This window comes from Pleurodeles waltl, chromosome 5, assembly GCF_031143425.1.
Source record: "Pleurodeles waltl isolate 20211129_DDA chromosome 5, aPleWal1.hap1.20221129, whole genome shotgun sequence".
Lineage (NCBI taxonomy): Eukaryota > Metazoa > Chordata > Amphibia > Caudata > Salamandridae > Pleurodeles > Pleurodeles waltl.
Window position 1 is genome coordinate 1,171,277,719 of NC_090444.1, and position 9,202 is coordinate 1,171,286,920.

The window sequence follows — 9,202 nt, forward strand, 5'->3', positions numbered from 1 at the left end:
TGAGATCTAACAAATGATCTCTTAAGTATTTGTTTTGTCCAAACGGACTATAGATCAGACAGAGGATGTTGTACTGAGATGTATAGACTAGGAAGTGGCATGTGAGGTGCCAAACAAAATTAAAGTTAGCAATACCACTGTAAGAAATTGGGTTGAGAGGGGTGAAAGCCCCATTCAAATAATAAACACAATCCTTGTCAGTGTGAACCACAAATGTCTCCAATACATCTGTACATACTCCTTTGGAACTGTTTTAGAAAAATAGAGTACATTTTAATTTTTAAAAGGACACCTCAAATGATAGAAATCTAATCAGTAAAACAGGAAACATGAGTTTTTAATACTTTAGCTTAAAATAGTGCCATAAAGCACAACGCTCTACTCCCAGCTATCTAGCACCCTGAAGTAGGGAAAAAACACAAGTTCAGGGTGGCGATGATGGAGTGCAGGTCAGATATAAGTACCAAGTTCTTCCCGCTGGAGAGTAGCCTTTACAAGTCCATCTGAGGAGAGCCTTTCACATTGGCAGGGGCAGTGAGGAGGTCATTAACCAACACAAAGAACAGGTTGAGCATCATGGATAATTGCTGCTGTAGTACAGCGATCCGGTCCTCACTGGACATTTGTGTTGACAGTTGACATTGGCTGTCACTATCGGCATGAAGAGCAAGTTTTACTGGAGCTTCGAGTTGGCGGTCCTTGAGGGCTGTTGCTGTCATTATGAATCGCAGATCTAACTGGAGCTTTGCATTTGTGGATGTCACAGACAGTATTTTCTCAGCGTGAAGATGTCACTTTCAGGGAGCAAGGAGCCCAAACCTATGTATCTTCTCCTTTTCTTTAGGAGGAGTACACTCTGATGCCAGCCACGTGTTTAGGACCCGGGGACACTTCTTGGGAATGAGGAATCACTCAAGCAGAGGTCAGCAGCAGGGCTCAGGCTGGTCCAAGCAGGTCCAATTGGTGGTGGTCAGTTGAGCACTTGCCTGGAGGCCTCTGGAAGCTTGTTGTGGCCCCATAGCCCAAACAGGAGATAAGGCAACTGCCCCCTAAACTAACGTCTGGGGAGCCTGGCTTCAAGGCAAGTGGTGTGCTTTCTTCCTTCTTCAGACAGCAGGGCAGTATTTCTTCTATAGGTTCAGGAGTGTTCTGATGAGAGACTCTGGAGGTGCCAGCCTTCGTGTGGGGGACTTTTGAGGTTATTCAGCCATAATATTGTATGAAACATATTGTGAGACACAAATAGTGTGGCAAAAATATTATGAAGTCAAACATATAATGATATAGAATATCAGCTTTTAGTATTTCATATCTGCTTTTTCCAATACAGTTGAACATGATTATTTTTATTTTATTTAATTATGTTTTATTACTTTTTGTGCCATAAGTTATATGTTATTATTTTAATTTAGTGTATTTGTTTTTTATTATATTTTTAATATAATAATACATTTTAAAGTTTTATGTCAATTGTTTTTTGTGTGTTGTTGGGTTTGCAGGGGAATAAGGTTGGCATTATTTTAAACTTTTATTTTTTATTTTTTTAGTTAATTCGTAGATATTTTAACACTATTGTAATATATTTTTAATTGTTAATTAGTTGATTGGATGATTGTGCTAATTATTTAGTTGTTTGTAACAATTTGGATAGTAACTAATCATGTTATGTTAATTATGTTATGTGTATGGGTTTTGTTTATTAATATTTCAAAGTTTCATTATATTTTCAAGTCATCTACATTGTTATTTTATTCTTTCATTAATTTAATTTGTTTCTGCAGTTGTTTGAATTTTAGAATAACATGATAGGAAATATTTAAAATCTACTTTTTGAATGGAAATGTAATTGATGTCATTCAAAATATAATTTTATGTATAATCTTATATGTTAATGTGGTGTTTGTATAAATTATATAACATTCACAATATTTTAAATTTATGTAATTAATTTTGTATTAATTTAGAACAGGAAACATTACATCTGAGCTTCATAAAATTTAATATTTTCCCTACAGTTACTTATGTTGGAGTGGAAATAGTACATTTAAGCCCTCCATAGTCCATTACTTTTCTTACTGTTGATCAGGTTTCCTTGAGGGTAGTAAACCTCACCTCTCCAAAGTCGACCTCTTTCCCTACTGTAGCTCAGGTTGTAATGGTACAAGTTAATCTGACACCCCGCCTCCCCAAGCAAAGCAAAGTCCAACACTTTCTCTACTGTTGCCAGCATTTGAGTGGGAATAGTAGGCCTAACCCTCCAAAGTCAAGTACCCCCTATTGTTGCTTAAGCTGAGAATAATAAATCTGACCCCACCAGAGTTGCACACATTTTCTATTGTTGTTTACGTTGGAGTGAGTGTAGTGAATTTAACCACTCAATGTCTAATTGTTTTATCTGATTAATTTAAGTTGTTTTAATATAAGCCGTATTCTAATTTTAAAAGTTAGTATATTGTAAATTACTTTCTCATTGTTAATTTGCTTTTCTAGTCATTTTTTAACTTTTGTTATAGTTTACATTTTTAATGCCTAGTGTATTCTATTATAATTATTTTAATAGTATATAGTCTTATTTTATGATTACAAGTTATCATTGTTTATGTTTTTATATTATAAATATATATTTTTAAAATGAAATATTGTTAAAGTAATATGCTTTAAATGTAATATGGTACCTAATTGTTAAAATTCTATATACTTACTTTCTGATGATATTGTGATTTTCTATATTTTTGTTTCAATGTTTTTAACTTTACCTACAAAGTATATAATGTTGGTATTTGTGTCAGACAACCATTAATTTTGAATGTTTTAAGGAATAAAATGGCAAAAAGCCTCAAACTGCCAAATGACACGATTGTCACAGTTTCTTGTTGAATAGGATCTAGGATTGATTTCTGTCAGGAGCGCCCAATTCCTCTGGATCCGCATATTGCTGAACAAGAGACCCACCTCCTGGCGACACCAACTCAGAATGCCTTTGTAGCACTGAGGTTTTGAGGTGCCAGGCGAGGGGAAGGGAAGCAGGAAGGGAATAGCAGGGAAGGAGATCTGAAAAACAAATGGTTAAAAACAATGCAGCACAATAGAACTATAATTACAAAAGGTCACACTAGGAATGAAACGTCTTGAGTTGCCACCTGAGAACAAGCTTGCAGTACAGAGGAAGAAATCTCAACAAGTCCAGCTTATCATCAACCAACTAAGAAACAAAACTCAAACCCCTGCGATTCACTAGAACTGTCACCAGATAATATGTAACAGGGTTCCGAAACAAGATATCTCGGGGAAAAGAAGTTGCTAACACAAATCTCACTGCAATGCGTAAGTATGATTCTTAATCGCCATTTTAAGCAACACGCTATTGTATTTTCTTCTATTGGCAAATAACACTTCTAAACAAAAACGGGATGAGATGCGATCATATATCCCCACTCAGTAGCATCCATCGCCAAAACCCTCTTGTTCAAGAAAGCGCCAGCAATACGCTTCGATAAGTTGTTTTTGGATTAAGGGTTTGTTTCCACAATGAGAAACAGATCGCTTTCAGAACATGGAATGAAAAGCTCACAGGCAGTTGTCAGAGCACTCAAACAATAGCAACTATATCCATGACCTCACTCTGAGTCCTGAACTATCAAATGGAAAGTATTCAAGAAAGAGCGCAGCCAGAAGCTGTCGGGGAGGAGCCCCAATGGAACGGACTCACCTCTACAAGTACGGCCACTCGTTTCTCTTATGAAGCAGCCCTCCTGCTCTGTCTTAGCGGATGCGAGTGCTGGGAAAGACCGCACTCTTTCTCTCTCCCTCAGGAGTCTCAAGAATAGTGAGCGTCTTGGCTTGGGTGTGGCTGGTATTGATACACCGGCCACACCCAAAGATGGCTGCCGCCATAGCATGCTGGGATATGTGGTTGTGTTCATACAGAGTTGTACCTGCAGGTATGAAGGTGGTAGTTGCAGCGCAACCACCATCGTCCAATGCCCGCAGAGAGATGGGCCTTTTGCACACGGGTATCGGGGAGGGCGTGGCCTGCCGCAGGAAAGGATAACCAATGGGGTCATAGCCAGGGCACTACAAACACGCATAGAAGTGGGGTAAACACCAGAGGGGATGGGGCTGAGACCGCGCGTCCCTGTGAACCTGACAATTTCAAGCCAAACGCAATGGAATTGGTGTGTGTAAGCCAAGCAGATCACTTGAGTCAAAGTTTTTTACTTGGAACATAGTCCCAAATTTAAGAAGGCCTAGCACCACATTAGCGCAATTCTTTTACGCTAATGTGGCGTTCGGCTTGCAAAATTGCTGCACCATATCTACAAAGTGGCACCATGCATGCATTGCACCACTTTGCAACCCTTTGCTCCACTTTATGCATGAGCCATGCATAATGTATGCAAAGGGAACATTAATGTGCAAGGAGGCCCGCAAAAATGGTGCAATTAAATCTACAATATTTCATTGTGCCATTTTTGGCATTATTATATTGCCTCCTAATAGCAGGTGTTAAAAGGATGCATCCATTGGAATCAATGGGCCTCCTTGCACTTTGCTCCACTAGCATCAAACGTTTTGACGCTAGTGGAGCAAAACGCCAGAATAGGGTCAACATTTTTACGCTATTGTTTCTAATACAGCAATGGTGTGCCGCATCATAAATATGGTGCACACATGGTGGAGTTAGGAGGGCGCAGGGACACATGGTAGCAATGGGTGGCACGGGGTGCAAGTAAAGTGGCGCTGCATTGAAATCAGGGCCACTTTTCTTAAATTCGACCCATAGTTTTTCCAGTTCTCAAAGTCCTGTAGTGGTGCAAGGCAGGATGCTGAAGCAAGTGAGATACCCTTGAAGACCTATATGCCATTGTCAATCTTTTCTTGGAACCTTCAGTTTTAGACACCAAAAGCTCCAGGCAGCAGAAGGCAGGGGGTGAGATAGTTTCACTGCTCGGCTAAACTTTACCTAGAGACAGAAAGCCTCATTACGAGTGTGGTGGTCTGAGGACCACCACACAAGGCTGCCATACTCCAGGGGGTCTGACCACCCACTTGGAGCCCTGGCGGGTGGAGCCACCGGGGGACTGTTGTCCCCTCCTGGAATAAGGTTCTGGATGGCATGACAGCAGTCAGAGTTGTACTCAGCCAGGGCGGCGACGAACTCAGCGCCTCCTGGCTGATTACAACTCCCCTCACCACCAGGCTTCCCATGGTGTTTCACCAACATGGGAAGGCTGTCAGTGAGAGTGTGCTGGGAGGTCCCCTGCACAGCCCATGCCCAGGCAGTGCTCATTCCGAGGGTGCTGGTGAGCTCCCTCTGTGTTGCAAGATAGCATTCAGCTCCTTTAAGGGAGCCGAGTGTTATCTCATAGCACTGTTCTTGCCGGTGTGAGTGATGGGAACGTGCTGTTGGGCAGGAGCATTGTAATAGGGCAGGGGGGACACCATTGCCATGGCAGTTGCGTCCTCTCTGCAAGTTTGGCAGTTCCGTGGCGGGGTCATTAGTCTTTTTTTTTGGTTCTCAAAATTCACCATTGGGGCATGTCTGAAAGCTGTGTCCAGATAGGGCTCATCGAGGCCAAATGTCTTCACTGCCACGTCCTGCTGAAGCCCTTTTCTTTGAAGCAAAAAGGTCAGAGTGGGAGAAACCTAGATATCTTACTCACTGAAGGAGCTCCCTCTCTAAGAAGCCTCAGCATTTTGTCCAGGCCATCTGGAGGAGGAAATTACTAAGGACATAATTTAGAGGTTGGTCGATGAGATGCTGCATGACGAAAGTAGCAGATGCACCATCTGCATTTTTACTAGTGTATTTTAGCTTATGACACTTGTAATAGAGAGGATGAGATATCAGACACATATTGACAGAGCATTCGGTCCTTCAAACTCTAAATAAGATCATAAGTCCCAAATAGTTATTACTCCTCTGAATGTTCCTTCTGGTCACTCCTACAGCTCCAAGGTCTTCAGTGAAGGCTTCTTTGAACCAGCTCTTCCTCTAGACCGAGTCCATTCTAAACTAGTCAGCTGTGTCTTCTTCAATTTAGGGTGCACTTCAGCCTTTTGTGTCCCTGTAGCAGCACCTGGAGGCCAATCATTTGACCCTTGCAGAGCAGTTCCAGTCCTTAGATGCCACCAGGAGTCCGGGTATCTGTTTTCTTCCAGAAATCAGTTTGTCTGCAGATGATTCTTCACAGGTCCAGAAATTACTGACATGGCAGTAGTCAGCTTTTGGTGTACAGCACTAGCCAGTGATTGGAATATTTCCAGTCCCAATTATGGCAATTTTCCTGCCAAAACTCAAACTCCTTTCACAGAACGTCATGCATTAATTTACTGCAAACTTAGTCATCCTCCACCTGCAGGAGCCTTGTCCCTTCTCCAAGCCACTCTCAAATATAGATTACCTCTGCCAGTGCTGGAACTGGTTCTCCCTCTTGTTCACAGCACAGACAGAAGTTCAATTTTAGTGGCAAAGCATATGCATCGCTACATTGAATGGCAGAGGAACTGTGAGCAGAGTCCTAACAGAGGTACAAAATAGGGTCAAAAGGAGATAAAAATTAGTGGAGACCATGCAGAAAAGGCAACGTTGTGCCATTGTCGTGATTGTAATATCCATGTTGTTCAATTTTTCACTCTTGCGATTTTTGCTTCTGAAATGTCACAATCTCAGTGAACTTCACAAAGCTTTGAAGGATTTGAAAGAACATATCACATAGTGTAGAAAGAAAGGTTCTTGCAACTTTTCAATCCTCATCTCGAAACAGTGTCCATAATCTTGGTGGGTAGTGTTTTTGAGCCCATTATGAACAGCTCTTGCAAGGAAGCAAAGTAGCACACACTATCCAACTTGGCGCTTTATTGCAGGTGCTTCAAATCTTTAGCTTGCATGTGGCCAAAAGCATTAAGCAGGCTAATCTCTTGAGTTACTCCTTGCATGGCACTCACATTTCTACAAGTACGTTCTGCTTTAGAAAGGATGTCTTCTATTGTTCTCTCTAAACCTGAGCGACATTTTCAAGCTGCCTCACTCCCTCTGGTTCATTCCTGTACCAAAAGCAAACACAGGATTAATTCATTTTATTTTTATGAATAATATTAGAATTTTGGGCCTGGTCGTCTATTATTACACAGGTATTTTAGCAGAGACGCTCTCTATGGCCCTAGGAAAACGGGAATTTAGGACACAGCATTCGATATTTTTTTTTGCGCTTCTCTATAGTACTGTCTAAATAACCAGGACACAGCTGACATTCTGAGACTTGTTTCAACTCAACACAAGCATTATAATTGTAGCAAAATATTTTGCATTTTACTTTCAGTCATGAAGAAGCTGGAAACGTGGGAGTTATTACGTCAAAAGAACACTAGCTTTTTAAACGATTATTTAAAGTACAGTTGAATCCCTTGTCTAAGTACTGAAGTAAGTAAATTTTCAGGTATAAGTAAAGTATTGTAGACAGGGTGGCCTTGCATTTGTTTTAGCTTAAACTCTAAAATAACAGACATAACACATGCGCGGGTTACTTAGCATTAGATTTAGAGAAATAAACAATAAATTATCGTGTATTATTTAGATTAAATACTTACTAGGTAACTTATCTTTTCATTTTAAAGCTTCTCTGCGATTTTGTTTTATCCCACAGATATTCTTTGCTTTACAAATGGAGAAAATGTGTTTTGTGGACCGGTTTAGTATAATAAAGATATCTGGGCTACCTTGGTGGGGGCAATGCACTAACACGTTTAATGAAAGTTAATCATGAACATGACAAGAAAGGGCAGGTGGGGATGATGAGAAAGCGGTGTAATTACACTGTAGCTGCATTTTAGCTGAACTGACAAACACATCAGAAACATATTGAAACATGTAATTTGGAGAGGACTGACATACTAATCAGCAGTTTAAGGGCGTGTTTTTTTAGCACTGAAAGTCGAGGCACCAGCTTTTGAAGCTATATATGTTGATGCTCTTTACATGGCACTAGTCACTTCTGGAATATAAACTGCAGCCGATTCACACGACACGGTTATGTTTAAAAGTTGTAAATATAGTCTACATAGGTTAAATTCTACGAATTTAATAAAATTAGACTTTTTGTTGAAGTAATACAAAACCCCAAAGAATACGCACATAAATCTAGGAAAATCGTATGTTTATATATGGACACCTCTGGCTGTATTATTCAAGTGCCCCAGCGGTGCAACGGGCATGTGCGCCTGCTTTGCGTGTCGCCGGGCACTTTGGTATTACAGAAAGGGCTGCAAATACTTATGTGACCCTTTCTATAATACAGATAGTGCTGACGCACAGATAGCATCAGCGCTATCAGCAGAGGACGTTCCCTCATTTGCATGGGGTTCTGGCTCCATGCGCCTCTGCACCGGCGCCGTATTGTAGTCCCAGGCACAGAAGTAAAGAAGCTGTAATGAGGAGCACTGACAGTGGGCCATTAAAAGGTGGTGCACTCTCAGTGCACCCCTTGATGGCAGCCTTTTGGAGGGGAGGAAGGAGGTTCTATGGATCCCCAGACATCCCTTTGCAGGCCAGTGCTGTTACTTACTACACCCAGCTGCAAGGGGATCGCTAAATCCCCCTTAAACGTGCTGGCGGGTTGCCACCTGCACAGAGAAACACAGAGCAGCTTTTAAACAGCTGCCCCGTATTTTTCTTGAATGCCCTGCCTAGACATATGGTACATCAAGAGCCCTTCATTACTAGGCTTAGGGCCTTATTACGAGTCGACCACCAAACTTGCAGTGGTGTTCGGACCGCCACACTCCTGGTGGTCTGACTGCCAGAATACAACACTGGCGGTCGGACTTCCAGAGGTCTTCCACCATGGATCCCGGCGGAGTGGCGACCATGTCATGGGCAGTGCAGGCCCCCCTGCCCAGCACCCTTGGAATGCGCACTGTCTGCCAGAGCAGACAGTGCACATTCCGAGGGTACTGGAGGCTCCTTGAGGAGCCGAGGCCAATGCAGCTGCATGGTTTCCACCAGCCTGGCCGGCGGAAACCTCCTAATACGGAGGTTTTTGCCAGTCAGCCTGGTGGAAACATTGTAATAGGGCAGGGGCGGAGACCTCCAGCTCCACAGTGGTCCCAGCTCCACAGTGGTCTCCTCCCCACGGGTCCAATATTGTTTGTAGTAATGGTAGTGGTGGTACTAGTAGTAGTAGTAATAGCAATACTAATAATG